We start from the raw sequence: 17,027 nt of genomic DNA on the forward strand, positions 1-17,027 counted from the left end.
CTGTCTTCATTATCATAGTCTTAGAGCAATTAAGTAATATAACTCCTCCAACATTTTTCTTCTATTTAAAAATTGCTCTGGAGTTTCCAGGTAGCTCAGTGGTTCAAGGCTCCTATTGTCACTGCTATGGCTCTGGTTACAGCTGTGGTGCAAGTTCAGTCCCTGGCCTTGGAACTTCTGCATGCTATGGGCACAGCCAAAATTAATTAATTAAAAACAGAAGTTGCTCCAATCAACTATACCTCAATAAAAATAAAAATTGAAAATTTGCTCCGGATATTATTATAGGTTGGAACTTTTATGGAGACTGTATTAAAACTACAGATTCAATTTAAGGAGAAAACTGAGTCTCCAATCCATGGACACAGTGTACCTCTACATTTATTTAGGTGTTCTTTTAACTTTTTTTTTTTTTTTTTGTCTTTTTGTCTTTTTTGTTGTTGTTGTTGCCATTTCTTGGGCCACTCCCGCGGCATATGGAGGTTCCCAGGCTAGGGGTTGAATCGGAGCTGTAGCCTCCGGCCTACTCCAGAGCCACAGCAACGCGGGATCCGAGCTGCATCTGCAACCTACACCACAGCTCACAGCATCACCGGATCGTTAACCCACTGAGCAAGGGCAGGGATCGAACCCACAACCTCATGGTTCCTAGTCGGATTCGTTAACCACTGCGCCACGACGGGAACTCCAGGTGTTCTTTTAACTTTTCAGCAGTGTTTTGTAATTTTCATTGATAGGACTTCCACATATTTTTAAATTTCATATTTTTGGATGGTATGGTAATCAAAATTGTACTTATATTTTCACCTTCCAATTTTTTACTGCTAATATATAAAAATACTACTGGGGAGAGTTCCCATTGTGGCTTAGCGGAAACTAATCCCGACTACTATCCATGAGGATGCAGGTTCGATTCCTGGCTTCACTCAGTGGGTCAGGAATCTGGCGTTGCCGTCAGCTGTGGCGTAGGTTGCAGATGCAGCTTGGATCCCATGTTGCTGTAGCTGTGGCTGTGGCCGTGGCATAGGCCAGCAGCTGCAGCTCCGATTAACCCCCTAGCCTGGGAAATTCCATATGCTGCAGGTGCAGCCCTGAAAAGCAAAAAACAAAACAAAACAAAACAAAAAAAACTATTGGGCATTCCCTGGTGGCCTGGTGGGTTAAGGATCCAGTGTTGTCACTGCTGTGGCTCAGGTCACTGTTGTGGCACTAGTTCAATCACTAGCCCAGGAATTTTTGCATACTGCAGTATGGACAAATATATATATATACACACATTAATTGTATCCTGCAACCTTGCTAAATTCAAGAATTCTAGTAGTTTTTTTTTTACAAATTCCTCTTTTTTTTTAGTCAATCTAAAAAAAGGTTTACCAGTATTACTCATCTTTTCAAAGAATCTGCCCTTTATTTCACTAATTTTCCTCTACTGTTTGTTTTTTAAATTATTTTATTAATATCCAACATTATCATTATTTCCTTTTCTTTGACTGCTTGGGGTTTAATATTTTTTCTTCATTTTATAATTCCCTAAGTTGTGAGGTATGAGCTTAGATTAGTCATTTCAGACTTTCTTTCATCTCTTTTCTAACATAAACATTTAAAGCTATGTATTTCCCTCTAAGGACTACTATGACTACATCTGTCATAATTTTCTAATTTTGATATGTTGTGTTTTTATCATTTAATTTAAAATACTTCTAACTTTCTTTTTGATTTCTTCATGCATGAATATTTTACAGCGACTAGATTTCCAGATATTTGGGCTTTCTTAGATGTTTTATTATGTTGCCTTTTAAATCCACTGTGATTAGAGAACACATCTGTAAGTTTTTGGTATTTTGAAATCTATTGAAACATGTTTTAAAGTTCAGTATATTGTGTATCTTGGAGAAGATTCCATATGCACTTGAATGAGTATTCTGCAGCTGTTACATACTGCATTCTACAAACATTAATTAGATTAAGATGGCTTTGAATATTGTTTTGAACTTCCATATCCTTACTAATTTTTTGGTTTAGTTATGTCAGTTGTGAGAGACGTTTCTCCAACTATGATGTATTTATTTCTCCCTTCAGTTTTTTCATTTTTGGCTTCATAGATTTTGAAACACCATAATATATATATGCATACACACACACCCCTACATATATACACATATACATATATTTATAATTGTTATATCTTCCTATTGTACTGACAATTTTGTCATCATGAGATATTCCTTATTAATTCTAATATCACTTCCAGTCCAACTTTCTTTTGCTTACTATTGGCATGGTATGTTTTCCTAGTCTTTTCCTGATAATATAATTGTGCATGGTTTAGTCAGCTCTTTTTTTCTAATTTTAACTACTTTGAGAATCCCTGCCTTTTGACAGAGTGTTTGGTCCTTTAACATTTAATGTAATTATTGATATGATTGCATTTAGGTCTCCCTTTTTGGTGTCTGATAATTTGTTTCATCTATTTTTTTGTTCCTTTTTTCCTCTTTTTCTGCTTTTTTTTCTATTACTCAAATGCCTTTTTAAAATTCAATTTTATTTTCGCTGTTGACTTTCTAGCTATATCTCTACTTTGTGGTTGTTCTAGGAATTAAAACATGCATCTTTATGGCCAACAGGCACATAAAAAGAAGCCAAACATCACTAATTATTAGAGAAATCCAAATGAAAATTACAATGAGGTATCACCTCACACTAGTCAGAATGGCCATCATTGAAAAGTCTAAAAATAAATGCTGGAGAGGTTGTGGAGAAAGGGAACCCTCATATACTGTTGATGGAAATGTAATGTGGTACAACCATTATGAAAAACAGTATAGAGTTTCCTCAGAAAACTAAAAATCAAGTTGCTATATGATCCAGCAATCCCACTCCTGAGTACATATCAAGAAAAAACCATAATTCAAAAAGATATATGTACCCCTATTCATAACAGCATTATTCACAATCACCAAGATGTGAAAACAACCTAACCATCCATCAACAGATGAATGGATAAGGACAATATGGTGGGTTAGGGGTGGGGGGATGGGCTGGGGGTTTGGGATGAAAATGCTATAAAATTGGGTTGTGATGATCACTGCACAACTATAAATGTAATAAAATCATTGAGTTAAAAAAAAAGAAGATATGGTGTACACACACACAATAGAATACTACTCAGCCATATAAAAGAATGGGATAACGCCATCTGCAGCAACATGGATGGACCTAGAGATTATCACACTGAGTGAAGTATGTCAGAAAGAGAAAGGCAAATACCATACGACGTCAGTTATCTAAAATATGACAAAAATGAACTTATCTACAAAACAGAAACATACTCACAGACATAGTCACAGACTTGTGGTAGCCAAGGGAGAGGAGTGGATTGGGAGTTTGGGATTAGCAGATGCAAACTATTATACATAAAATGGATAAACAACAAGGTCCTACTGTATAGCACAAGGAACTATAGTTGATATCCTGTGACAAACCATAATGGAAAAGAATATAAAAAAAGAATGTGTGTGTGTATAAATAAAACTGAATCACTTTGTTGTACAGCAGAAATTAACACAACATTGTAAATCAACTATGCTTCAGTAAAATTAAAAAAAATCTGAACTCAGGTATGTATACACACACACACACACACACACACACACACACACACAAACACACACTTTGCTGCCTTTGGCTACCAGGATTTTCCCTTTAAATTTCCAGGTGCAGAGTTCCCCTTGTGGCTCAGCAGGTTAAGAACCAGACTGGTATCCATAAGGACGCAGGTATGATCCCTGGCCTCGCTCAGTGGGTAAAAGATCTGGCATTGCTGCAAGGTGTGGTGTAGGTCACAGAAGTGGCTCAGATCAAGGGCGTTGCTGTGATTGTTACGTAGGTCAGTAGCTGCAGCTCTGATCTGACCCCTAGCTTGGGGACTTCCATATGCCACATATGTGGCCATAAAAAAATAAATATTAATTAATTAATTTCCAGGTGCTTTTCCAGTCCTAATCTTTGATCTCTGCTCCCTTTAGCTAGTTAGGCTATAATGTGCCACTGCATTTATGGCAAGGAAAAGCACTCCTGGGCCAGAAACCTACAAACTCACAATTCTGAGTATGCTCCCAACAATCAGTTTTTTAGATTAAATTTTCCTCCAGTTGTGTCTGCTCTGCGAAACCTTCCAAAATCTTTATATAATTGTGGTTTCTTTTTTTAATTATTATTTTAATCTGCTTTTATCATCGTCATCTGCAAGATGGTTTGAGTGACCATGTCATTCCTCCATCTGTGTTAGAAGCTGTTGGATGTTGTCAAGTTTGAAACTCAAAAGTACATAATGGCTATATGACCTTTATAAAACTTACCATAATGACTACACAGGTAAAATGGTTTAAACACCTTTAAGAAAAAGTATATCCTTAGTTTATCATAAATATAAAAAATGGATAATCATTGCAAAGAATTGGGAAAAGGATGCCTCTTTCTTGAAGGCAAGCTGTCACAAGTATCAAATTAGTGGGGCAAAATTAGCTAAACTAAGAACAAAAAAGAACAATTGGATGTATTGTACTCAAAGTCAAATTAGGAGCTATAAAGCTTTATAAATGGGATCTGATAATGGCCTGATAATGGACTCTTTATATTTCCCAGAGACCTTGCAACAAATAAGAGAAAATATCCTCAAACCTTCTCTTTGTTAAATGTTAGCATGTTTCTACTTCATTAATCTAATCAATAATCCACCTGTTCTTAAAACTAAGTCATATTGGACGTTACTTTTGTTATATAGATAGAAAAATAGGTAAGTATGTAGGTAGGTAGATATATTTCTTCTTCTGGCCTCTTAGTTTGCCTCTTCTGTGACATCTATTTTTCTGACTAGATGATAGGTTTTTTTGGTAATATTAAACTTTGAGCTGCTCTAGGACAGGGATCCTCCTTATTTACCTCTCTATCCACTGTTCCTATCACATACTGGCAGTAAAATATTTCTTGAATATACCTATCTCTATATGAGTACATCAAATGTTTACCGTAAAACCTCTGTGTGTGAATGGCACTGATCTAAGATGCAGAGATGCATCAGCTGACAGCATTCCTCTGCTCAGCCTGGCAAGTCATACTATCATAGGTACAACTAAAACACCTGATTATGATTAATATTGTAACAATAATCACATTTGTCTTTACTCACATATTTACCATTTCTGATGCTCTTCCCTCTTTCCTATGAATCCAAATTGCCTGTGGTGTGATTTCCCTTCTGCCTGAGTATAAGTCAAACATTCTTATTTCTTTGCATATCTGTTGGGATAATATATTGTAGCTACTCTGGATTCTGTTGTGTTCCTCTGAAGATTATGGCAAAAAAAGCCATGGAGAAGGGAACACTTTATCAATTCTCATCCTGGATTAGAATTAGGGAAGCTTCTCAGCAGAGGTGACATTCAATCTAGGTCTTAAAGCCAGAGTAAAATTCTTCTAGACAGAGGGGTGGAGAGCAGTCGAGGCCAAGGAAATAGTATGAACTGAACCACATGAGTGTTTAAGGGTTCTCACAGGAATCAAGTTGGTCTTGCCTCAAAGTTTCAAAAGAAAAGTAGAAAACACCTAAGAGTATTAAAAACCACCACATACTTGTGCACATGCATACACATACCACACCACACCCAACCAACCAAGTTGGAAAGCATACCAAGGAGTTCAGGCTTAGCTCTACAGAAAATAGGGAATTACTAGAAAAGTTTCTGAACAAGAAATTAAAATAATCAGAAAGGTGACTCTGGTGGCAATGCAAAGGACTGGGAAAAGAGAATAGGAATGGGGGTTGGGCAGAAAGAAGGAAGGTGATTTTTTTCCTAAAAGACCACCTACAATGGAATTGTAACCAGTGTCTGGGTTACAGTTTTATGGTCACCTGTCAAATCAACATACAAAAATGTAAGCAAATATTACTAAAACAGTATATCTAAATTTCTAAATCCTTAATCATAAAACTAAAGAAATGGCTTCTTAGAAAATGAAAAGAGCCAAAACTAAAACTACAATAATTCCTAGGCATTCCTTTTTCCTTCGACCAGGATACTACTCTTTAAGGAATCTTTCCAGTCTATAAAAGGCACTGTGCCCAGAGCTACAAATTCTAAGGTCCTATTCATTTGCCCCTCTAGTTTCTCTCTTTTTCCTTCGCCTATAGAAGTTTCATTGTTTTCACCTTCATTGTTTCACAAAGGTCTATTCTACACCTTTGTTAATAGATACAAGTCAATTCCAGGGAGATTCAAACTTTTATCCTATTTTGTCTATTCCTAGTGTCTCTAACTTTGGATTCTGAACTCCTAGCACACCAAGGATCTGCTCATGGTATGCAACCTTGCAGACTTAAAAGAACCAAGTAGCCATCTCCCTGATGAATGGTGAACAGTCTGTTTCCAGGTATAGCTGCAAGAAAAAGCATCCCAAACCACGTCTATGCACATGATGCCCAGCCTCCTACTGGGAGCCCCTTGGCACCATCACCTTCCATCTGGATCAGCTGGGCTACAAAAGCATATTACTCCTTCTAAATTCAATTCAATTTTTTGAGCTGACTCTACCACTGATGTGTACTTTTATCCCCCAAAGTCAGAATGGGATTTGAACTGGGTTGTCTGATCCCAGTCTCAGCTCTAAACTACTATCCCCTGCATGCTGTCAGGAATAGGAAAGAACCAGGCTGAAGACAGTATTTTAAATGAATCCAGTGAAAATTTTGGATGAAATCCTCCAGAACATACCCTAAAATATTAAGAATTATAAACAAATCAGGAAAATCATGAACACACTTTTTAACCTCCTTTTCTCTACTATTCTTTTGAGTTTATTTAAAGAAAAATGAAGACAGAAATTAAAGGATTAAGAGAATTTATGACTTGCTAGACAATTTAATTGTGAGACTGCCCTGCAATGAGAGGGCATACAGAAGTATCTTCAATTGTCTCACTTATAGGAGTTCCCATTGTGGCTCAGCGGTTAAAGAATCCCACTAGGAACCATGAGGTTGCGGGTTCAATCCCTGGCCTTGCTCAGTGGGTTAAGGATCCGGCGTTGCCATGAGATGTGGTGTAGGTCGCAAACTCGGCTTGGATCCCGAGTTGCTGTGGCTCTGGCATAGGCTGGTGGCTACAGCTCCGATTAGATCCCTAGCCTGGGAACCTCCATATGCCATACGAGTGGTCCAAGAAATGGCAAAAAAGACAAAAAAAAAAAAATTGTCCCACTTATATATTGAGATACAAAGTTAAATTAGTGTGTGCTTAATTCATATCTGATTAATACATTTGTTACTCACTAAAGCATTACAAAAAAAAAAGATAAATGGCTAACATGGAGTTCACAGAAGAACACAATGAATCCTTTATCAATTTCTCTGCCATAAAATTCTACAGAATATTGAAAAACCAAAAGCTGTATGATCCTTCAAACCAAATCCTAACAATTTAACTTAACTTACTGGTAAATACACACACACACACACACACACACACACACACATATGTATACACACACTTTCATTATTGTCATCACTTTAGAACATGTAACTAAAGTCACTCATGAGATACATAAAATATACTGACAGTTTCCTCAAGCAAGTTGTAATCAGAATAAAATCTTTACCAATTCCTTCCTTATATTTCTATTTATATTTCCTAAACTAAAACATAAATGCAAGTTCTCAGAGGATAGGAACCTGTTCTGTTCACTATATCATCCCAGGTTTCTAGAACAGTGTCTAACATATAATTGGTGCTCAAAAAATATTTATTGAATGGATAAATATATTGAGGATAAAGTCCACTACCAAACTGGCCCTTAAGATAACCTATTAAACTATTCCAGGACTTTCCTCTATGTTTTATCCATTTGGTCACTAGGATATTTGCAGAACACCTTGGAGTACCACAAATAAGCCTTATATAAAGTCCTTGAAAAGTCCTGAAGACCAATCTACCTGCGGAAACAAGTCAAGTCAAATAAAGGAAGAGTCCAGGGTAATTCCAAGCCATCCTGTACCCTGCTCCTTACAGGAACTCCTCATACCGTGTAACCCCCAACAGATGAGCTATCCGTATAAAAGTAATATTTGCTTTGCAAACAGCACACATTCCTCCTCTGCCCCTCAACAGACTGCTGCCACTGAGCCTTTCCTTGTATGAATTCTTAGCCACCAGGAAGTTTAAATCTCTGAGTCAAGAAGCTTCTACAAGCATCATAAGAGGAAAGAACGCTAGCTCCTAATTTTCCTAGACTGCTCATAGGGAGAGGGCTGAGGCAGAGGCCACTGAAACAGCTGCAGGTCAAAAGCTACTGGTCCCTAAGCCCCTGCTCTCTCAGAGCGTCAACCCAAGCAGCTCTACCTGTACCTGTGTTATAGGGCTCAGCTGAAAGGAGATAATACAAAAACCACCAAAGACTTTCTCACACCTACTCAGGAGCATGAAGGGAAACTGGAGGTGGTGACAGAGATCCAGGGCTGGAGAGAAGCTCTGGGGTCTTGGCCCTGAGTCCCAGTATTCCCAGAATAGGTCTCGTAATATAGCATCGCTGCCTGCTTCCAACAATGTTACAATGAGGCCTCCTTAGAACACACTTTGAAATTGTGAAAAGACTATTTTGTGGAAGTTATTTTAATTCTCCTCAGGACATGGCGCATTAGCCTGTTTCTCAAAGTTAACACATGAAAGTTGTCTGCATCTGCAGCGTTTGAATTTACAAAAAAACCTTTACAAATAATATTTTATTTATCCTCGCAACAGTAAGCAAGGAGGTTGCTGGGGCAAATGGTACTATTTAAAATAAGGAAATGAAGGAGTTCCCACCCTGGCACAATAAGCATCCGTGCAGTGCTCGGCTGCAGGTTCAATCCCCAGCCTGACACAGTGTGTTAAGGATCCAGTGTTGCCCCAGCTGCATATGTAGCAACTGCAATTCAGATCTGATCCCTGGCCTGGGAACTCCACATGCTGGGGCAGTGGGGGGAAAAAATAAAATAAAATAAAATGAGATGAAATGAAATAAGAAAATAAAATAAATGAAATAAATAAAAATAAAATAAGGAAATGAAGAGAGATTAAGAGGCTAACTCAAAACCAAATCCCTCTCAGGTCACCTGCCTTCTAATGTAGTGCTTTTGCCCCATTGTGGTACAATGGCTCGCAAAGCCAAACAGCCATGCAGGGAACACAAATGCAACCCAGTGCTCACTCATCCACACCGCTTCCCACGGGCCCTGTCGGAGGAAGGCAGAGCAGGACACGTGAGGCTGCATAAACCCCAAATCCAACTCAGCCGATAATCCAATCCAGCATTTCCAAGAAATTCAAACCTTGGTATTTGGCATTCACGACCGACAAGACTTTAGTGTCACATTTCTTATACTAATACTGGCAAGTTAGGACAAAGTGCAAAAGAGGTTTTCTTGTGGCATGATTTTATAACTGTGGCTGAAATTATAGCTGTCATCACCTTCTGTGAAACAAGGAGCAGGAAATGGAGAAGCAACGACCTTGTCTGAAATCAAAGGTATAATTCGAGATATCTAAAGGTAAATATGCATACACACAATAGCAGAGAACATCTGAGAAAGAAACATTTAACCAAATAAGTGGAGAACTGGTCACCTTGATAAACCAGATGGTCTAGTATAAGCTTTGTTTCATGCAAAGTTAGCTGTTTAAATTCTCAAAGCACCGAAAAAAGCAGAATAAATTAGCTTAAAAGAAACGGTTGTAGGCCAAAATGGTTAGCAGAGTGCTCATGAATTCAGACAGACCAAAATCTAAAAAAAAATCACTGACTCCAGGATCCATTTAGAAGTGTAAAGCTCAAAATTCTAATGACCTTCATTGAATAAGGTACCTATAAAGTATTTTCAAAAGGTGTTGTAATGGAGTTCCCATCGTGGCTCAGCAGAAAAAAATCTGACTAGTATCCATGATGATGCAGGTTCGACCACTGGCCTTGCTCCAAAGGTTAAGGATCCCACAGCATTGCGTGAGCTATGGTATAGGTCACTCACAGACAAGGCTCGGATCTGGCATTGCTGTGGTGTAGGCCAGCAGCTAGAGCTCCAATTCGACCTATAGCTTGGGAACCTCCATATTCCAAGGGTGCAACCCTAAAAAAAAAAGACCATATATGGAGTTTCCTGGTGGCTCAGGAATCCATTGTTATCACTGCTGTGGCTCAGGTTCAACGATCCCTGGGCCAAATGTCACAAACGCAGCCAAAAAGGGGGAAAAAAAAAAGTATGTATGTATAGCTGATTTATTTTGCTGTATAGCAGAAATTAATACAACACTGTAAATCAACTGTAATTTAAAAAAAAAAGCCTAAGATAATTACAGAATCAATGATAAATGTTGCATGAACTTGTTATAAAACACAAACACAGAAAGTGTTTCCTATCCAGATGGGAAGAGTGAGACTGTGGATTAGAGCAATTTAGTAGCTGTCCCAGCCCCATCAGGTGCTCAGATTTGCTTCATGCAAAGGTACCTAAGAGCATCAAACTTCCATCTCCTCCTGAATGAAATGAGAAGAAAGTTCTTTCTCTGAGGACTGCTGGAGGCTATAAAACACTATAACAACTTTGTTTTTTAGGTTTATTACTATTTAAAGAAATGGAATGTGGTAACATTGTTGTCTCTTTTTCATCTCCTGGATCAAGCACAACAGCAAAAACACCAATATGAAGTTCTATTCAAAATGCTTTTCCTGAGAAACTAAACCATGCTCATCACTGCACCTGATGTGCACGGAACAAAATAAGAGGTATCCACCCCACACTCGTTAGGATGGCTACTGTCAGCACCATCCAGAAAGTGGCAAGTGTTGCTGAGGACATAGAAGAACTGGAACACTTGTGCACGGCTGGTGAGAATATAAAACATCGCAGCTACTACAGACAACATTATAGCATTGCCTCAAAAAAAACAAACACAGGATTACCATACCATGCAGCAATTTTCTAGGCAGTATACATCCAAAAGAATTAAAAGCAGGATCTCAAAGAGATATCTGTACACCCATGTTCATAGCATTATTCCCAACAGCCAAATGGTGGAAGCACCTAGAGAAGTCAAATTCATAATGGTATTTGCCAGGGGCTTCAGAGAGTGGGGGAATGAGGAGTTAATGTTTGATGGGTGGAGAGTTTCTGTTTTGCAATATGAAAAACTTCTGGAGGTGGATGGTGCTAGAAGTTGCCCAATGTCAATGTATTTAATACTGCTAAACTATATACTTGAAAGAATTAAGATGGTAAATTTTGAGTTCTGCATTATTTCATCACAATTAAAAAAAATACACTGAAAGGTCATTTATCATAAACTTAGAAAATCTAAGAGAGAAAAATAGAGATGTGTATGTACTACCTGTTCAAAACTTGTATTGGATTATCCCTATAAGTCTATAGCTCTTATTCACCGTATTCTTTTTTTTTTTTTTTCTTATGGCCACACCCACACCTGCAGCACATGGAAGTTCCCAGGGTAGGAGTGGAATGGGAGCTGCAGCTGCTGGCCTACATCACAGCCACAGCAACATCAGATCCGAGCCGTATCTGCGACCTACACCACAGCTCACAGCAACGCAGGATCTTCAACCCACTGAGGGAGCCCAGGGATCAAACCCGCATCCTCAGGGAGACAACATAAGGTTCTTAAGTCACAACAGGAAATACATTCTGATTTCTTGAGGAGTGAAGATAGTGAGATTTCCTCGAAGTACCCAAAACTGTGCATAGTCCACAGCCAATCTTATCTAAGGCTATAACTATTCCAAGGAATTTTTAATTAATAGCTGGGATGTCTACTGGGATGATTATAATGCTTACAATAGCTCTAGAGTTACTAGGAATTTAGGGTTGACAGATAAAACACAGGTCACCTTGTTAAACTTAAATCTCAGTTAAGAATGAATATATTTTTAATATAAATAATGTCCCATGGAGTTCCCATTGTGGCGCAGCGAAAATGAATCCGACTAGGAACCATGAGGTTTCAGGTTTGATCCCTGGCCTCACTCAGTGGGTTAAGGATGCGGCATTGCTGTGACCTGTGGTGTAGGTCAGAGACGTGGCTCGGATCTGGCATTGCTGTGGCTCTGGTGTAGTACAGCTGCAACAGCTCCGATTAGACCCCTAGCCTGGGAACCTCCATATGCCACAGGTGCGATCCTAAAAGGACAAAAGACAAAAAAAAAAAAAAAAGTGTCCCAAATATTCCACAGGACATACTTAAACTAAAAACAAAAGCAAGGATTGGGGCTCAGCACATTAAAGATCCTACATTGTGACTGCTATGTCTTGGCTTGTTGCTGCGGTGCAGGTTTGATCCCTGGCCCAGGAACTTTCACCTGCTGTGGGTGTGGCCAAAAAACAAAAAACACAACCACAAAAAAATATCCAAGTCATAGTTTATCTGATTTCGAATTTAACTAGGTATTCTGTATTCTTACTTGTTAAAGCTGGCAAACGTACCCCAATTTCTTCCCAATTTTATTACTGGATAAAAATTTTCATATGGAAAAATCAGAAGAAGGTAAACCACATAGGTTGCACAGGAAGCGATACATATGCTCTGAGTTACACTCAGCCAATCAAAGGCAGCAGAGCGATGATGCAACAACACGTCTCATACTAAGACATGGAAATGTACAAGCACTCTGTTATTTTAACCAAGAAGCAAGTTTATTTATGCATTTTTTTTTTTTTTTGGCCGTGCAGTGACAATGCTGGATTCTTAACCAGCTGTACCAACAAGGGAATTTACCGATATATTTTTAAATGCATGTTCTTCACTTATGCTATTAGCTAGGGTTTGGATTTCTAGGTGTTAAATCAAAATTCACTTTTTAAATTGTTTATCTTTTTTTCTAATTAAAGCATAGTTAAGGGGTTCCTGTTGTGGCTCATCAGGTTAAGAACCCGATATTGTCTCTCTGAGGATATGGGTTCAACCCCTGGCCTCGCTCAGTGGGTTAAGGATCCAGCACTGCCGCAAGCTGTGGCATAGGTCGCAAGTGTGGTGGTGTTGTGGCTGTGGTGTAGGCCTCAGCTCCAGCTCCAATCTGCCCCATAACCCAGGAATGTCCATATGCCACAGGTACGGCCATAAAAAGAAAAAATAGGAATTCCCACAATGGCTCAGCAAAAACAAACCCAACTAGTATCCATAAGGATGTGGATTGCTCAGTGAGTTAAGGATCCACGTTACCCTGAGCTGTGGTGTAGGTCACAGACGCAGCTCAGATCCTGCATTGCTGTGGCTGTAGTGTAGGCCAGCAGCTGCAGTTCTGATTCAACCCTTAGCCTGGGAACTTCCATATGCCACGGGTGTGGCTCTAAAAAGACAAAAAAGAAAAAAGGAAAAATAAAAGTGATAAGGTATAGGTGATTCAGCGTTCATTTTTAAAATATTTTAACTTTCTATTTGCCAATTTATATTTTCTTGGACAAGTTATTGAGATCTTTAATGATCTAATTTCCATACCTATATACTTTGAAAATGCTATTAGGTAATCTATCCCTTCCTGACCTCCCCTCCAAGGGCAGGAGGAAGGGAGGAGGGGGAGAGGGGAGGACTAGAAAGAGGAGGGGAGAAGGGGGGAGGGAAGGAAGGGGAGGGAGAGAAAAACCTACATTTTCCTATGTTATGCAGTGGGAGTGGGGTACAGATCCAGCCACATGCATGGAAATAGGGCAGGCGTGTGGTTACCATCCATCACAGCTGAGGAGAGGGAGAAGAACCACCCCACTCCAGGGATGAGCCAGATGTTAGAGACAGAAAGGAGTTCCCCTTTCCTCCCAAGAGGATGTAGAGAGGTCCCCTCCTCACAGTCAAACAAGAATGTTCTCAACTACAAATACAAGCAAAAAAATATGTTTAAGGTGTTGGTGAATTAAATACAACATTAACATGTTCAAAGCAATTTTTGTTGGACAGGACAACTCTTACCACCTTTTGAGCACTGAAAAAAGAAACCAGAGAAGTGAAATGATACAAATGTCATAAGTATTAAAAGTCTCAATCTCTAAAGACACATCAAGGTCTAAGATGTAGGATGCAGGGTCATCTTCTGGAAGTGTCTTTATATATTTATACTTTACAACCCCGTCATTTTTCTGTTCTCCTCATAACCTGACTTGTTTCCTCCTCAAGCTGTCTCCACTTCTACCACTGCAACTCACAGTCTCACCGTGACTCCTCTTTCCCTTTATTCCTTCCCACTGAGCACAGGGCCAGGCCCTCTCCAGCACTTCAGAGGGGAGGTTCAGAGCCTGTTCGTGTGCATTGCCATGCAACATCGTTGACTCTACCCCCAGCAGTTGATATTCATTTCCCCTATTCTGGAATGGCCCTGAGTCTCTTTCCCCTTTTGGTTAAGACAGCATTTTTCCATCATTAGCTTACAACAGACCTGGAGAGTATGTTAAACCGCAGGAACCACCCAGGACACACACACACTCTGGATAGAGCTGCTCTGGATTAGCAAGAAAAAAACTGCTTATCCAGTAAATTCCCAGGTGGCTTTGATGCTGTTGGTTTGGGGGTCACACTCTGAAGACCACTACATGTATAAAATCCCACTCTTTGGCTTATTCCAAACAACCCTATTTTACTTTCTAAGAAGAAGAAGAAGGAAGCTGCAGGAACCTAAGGCCTCACTCTTCTCCACAGCAGGAAATAACCAGAGGAGCCAGAAATAACTCATCAGATTGGGGGGAGGGGGGGCAGGGGGAGGGTTGGAATTTAAAGTCTGGCCTGCCTTCTCTCCCAAGTACTCCTGATGAGAAATTGAGACTCTGGGGAGAGAAGGTGCCCCTGAAATGTTAAGAACTACTTCAGAAATAACTATTCCTAGGTCTGGGGACCACTGTAGTGTGGCATTGATTATAGTACTTAAGGGACCCAGCCATCTACAGAGGCCGACCAACTCACAGATATAAATAAGCACCAGCTTTACAACAGCAACATCTGATGGGTCATTTTCACATCACTGGCATCAGGGGGTGGGCCCTTCTTGCTGCCAGGTGCCAGGAACTTCTTAATCACAGGGATATTATTCATTCCTGCTGGACAGGAGAAGGGTGGAAAGGACACCGTAGAATGTCTCTTTCAATGCAAAAAAAAACCAGTTTCAAGCAGGTGCACATCAGCCAGGCTCAGCTCATTACCATCAGGAAAATTCTGAGTTTGTTTTTTTTTTTTTTTTTAGGGCTGCACTTATAGCATACAGTTTCTCATGCTAGGTGTCGAATCCCAGCTGCAGCCACTGGCCTACACCACAGTCACAGTAACTCGGAATTTGAGCTGTGTCTGCAACCTACACCACAGCTCGTGGCAACGCCAGATCCTTAAACCCACTGAGCAAGACCAGGGATCGAACCCACATCCTCATGGATACTAGTCAGATTTGTTTCCACTGAGCCACAATGGGAACTCCCTAAGATTCTTTAAAAAAAAATGTTGCCGGGGGAGGGAGTAAGATGGAAGGGGAGTTTGGGGTTGGTAGATGCAAAACATTTTATTTAGAATGGATAACCAATGGGGTTCTGCTGTATAGCAGAGGGAACTATATCCAATCTCTTATGAGAGAACATAATGGAAGATAATATGAGAAAAAGAATGTATATGTATGACTGGATCACTTTGCTGTACAGCAGAAATTGGCAGAACACTGTAAAACAACTCTTAATAAAAGAAAAATTATAAACAAGACAACAAACAAACAAACCAAAAAACCCTCTTCAGACAAAAGAGATGGCTGGAGCTCTGAGAGCCGGCAATTTTTGGCTTGTGACCTCTTGGTTCTGAGAAGCAGTCTAAATGATCAGACTTGGTATATCACCACATTCACATCAAACAGGTGTTTCTTCTTTCAGGCCCTGATTGAATGGATGCCACTTATGAGCTACAAGCAGAGAAGGGCACTTTTCTGAACCAGCTTCCTCATAACCACGTCCCCCCGACAACTGTGGGCAAGGAAGGTGAGTGTTCAATAACTTGAGTTGTTGGTTTGTTCACAAAGCTATCCTTCAGCTGCTTTCTGGCAGGCAGCAGCTTAAACCCATTTGATGGGCTCCATCCTGCCTCTCCCGATTCCCTGCTGAGGGTTTTCATTTTCCTGTGGTGACGAACTCTTAGTTTTTTGGAGACTTATACTCTCTCTATATACACTGCTCGGGTGCTGCTGGGTCCCCACTCACACTTGAACCCATTTCCATCTGGCTTTCACCCTCTCTACTCTATAGAAACCTTATCAAGGGCACCAATGACCTCCAAGTTTCCAAATGTGATGGATCCTCCTTTGGCATAATCTAACTTAGCCTCTGAGCAGCCTTGGATAACTGACGCCCTCCATCAGAAAGCCCCGTCTTCCCAAGTTTCACGACACCTCATCCTAGGTTTTCCTTGGCCACGCCTTCTCATCTCCTATCAATAGCTCCTTCCACACTCAGTTGCTTTATGTCAACGACACTCCCCTCTCGCTACTCTTTCTCTGGGTGGTTTTAAACATCTCTAAGGAGGGAGTTGCCACTGTGAGCAGTGGGTTAAGAATCCGACTGCAGCAGTTTGGATCACTGCAGAGGCGCAGGTTCGAAACCTGGCCCAGAAACTTCAAGATGCAGCCATAAAAAAAGAAAAAAATCTCTATGGCTACAAACACAATGGAAAGATTCTGACCTCCTTTCTGAACTCCTGTAATGTATAGTCAACTGCTTACTCAACACCTTCCATACATATCTCCACTTTAACATACTCAAAACCAACCTCCTGGAGTTTCTGCTGTGGTGCAACAGGATCAGCCGCATCTCTGTAGCACTAAGATGCAGGTTCGATCCCTAGCCTGGCACAGTGGGTTAAGGATCCTGCATTGCTGCAGCTGAGGCATAGGTTGCAACTGTGGCTCAGATGTGATCCCTGGCCCAGGAAATCCATATGTCGTGGGGTGGCCAAAATAAAAAACCAAAACCAAAAACCATCCTCCTC

At 40.0% G+C, this 17,027-nt stretch overlaps 1 protein-coding gene and 1 long non-coding RNA gene across 3 annotated transcripts in view; both read right to left on the bottom strand.

Moving 5' to 3' along the window:
* Window positions 1–17,027, bottom strand: part of ANK3 (ankyrin 3) — a 777,589-nt gene that overhangs the window by 694,058 nt on the left and 66,504 nt on the right.
* LOC146396835 (uncharacterized) lies at window positions 2,441–8,492 on the bottom strand. Its single transcript, XR_014827971.1, has 2 exons — window positions 6,795–8,492; window positions 2,441–6,709 (listed from the first exon to the last, which is right to left on the bottom strand). It is a non-coding gene; the product is annotated as an uncharacterized LOC146396835 (long non-coding RNA).

This window comes from Sus scrofa, chromosome 14 (genome assembly GCF_054392235.1).
Source record: "Sus scrofa isolate SSC_HxYL_T2T_F1_AM1 chromosome 14, Sscrofa_HxYL_maternal_Yorkshire_Landrace_v2.0, whole genome shotgun sequence".
In the NCBI taxonomy this organism is placed as follows: domain Eukaryota; kingdom Metazoa; phylum Chordata; class Mammalia; order Artiodactyla; family Suidae; genus Sus; species Sus scrofa.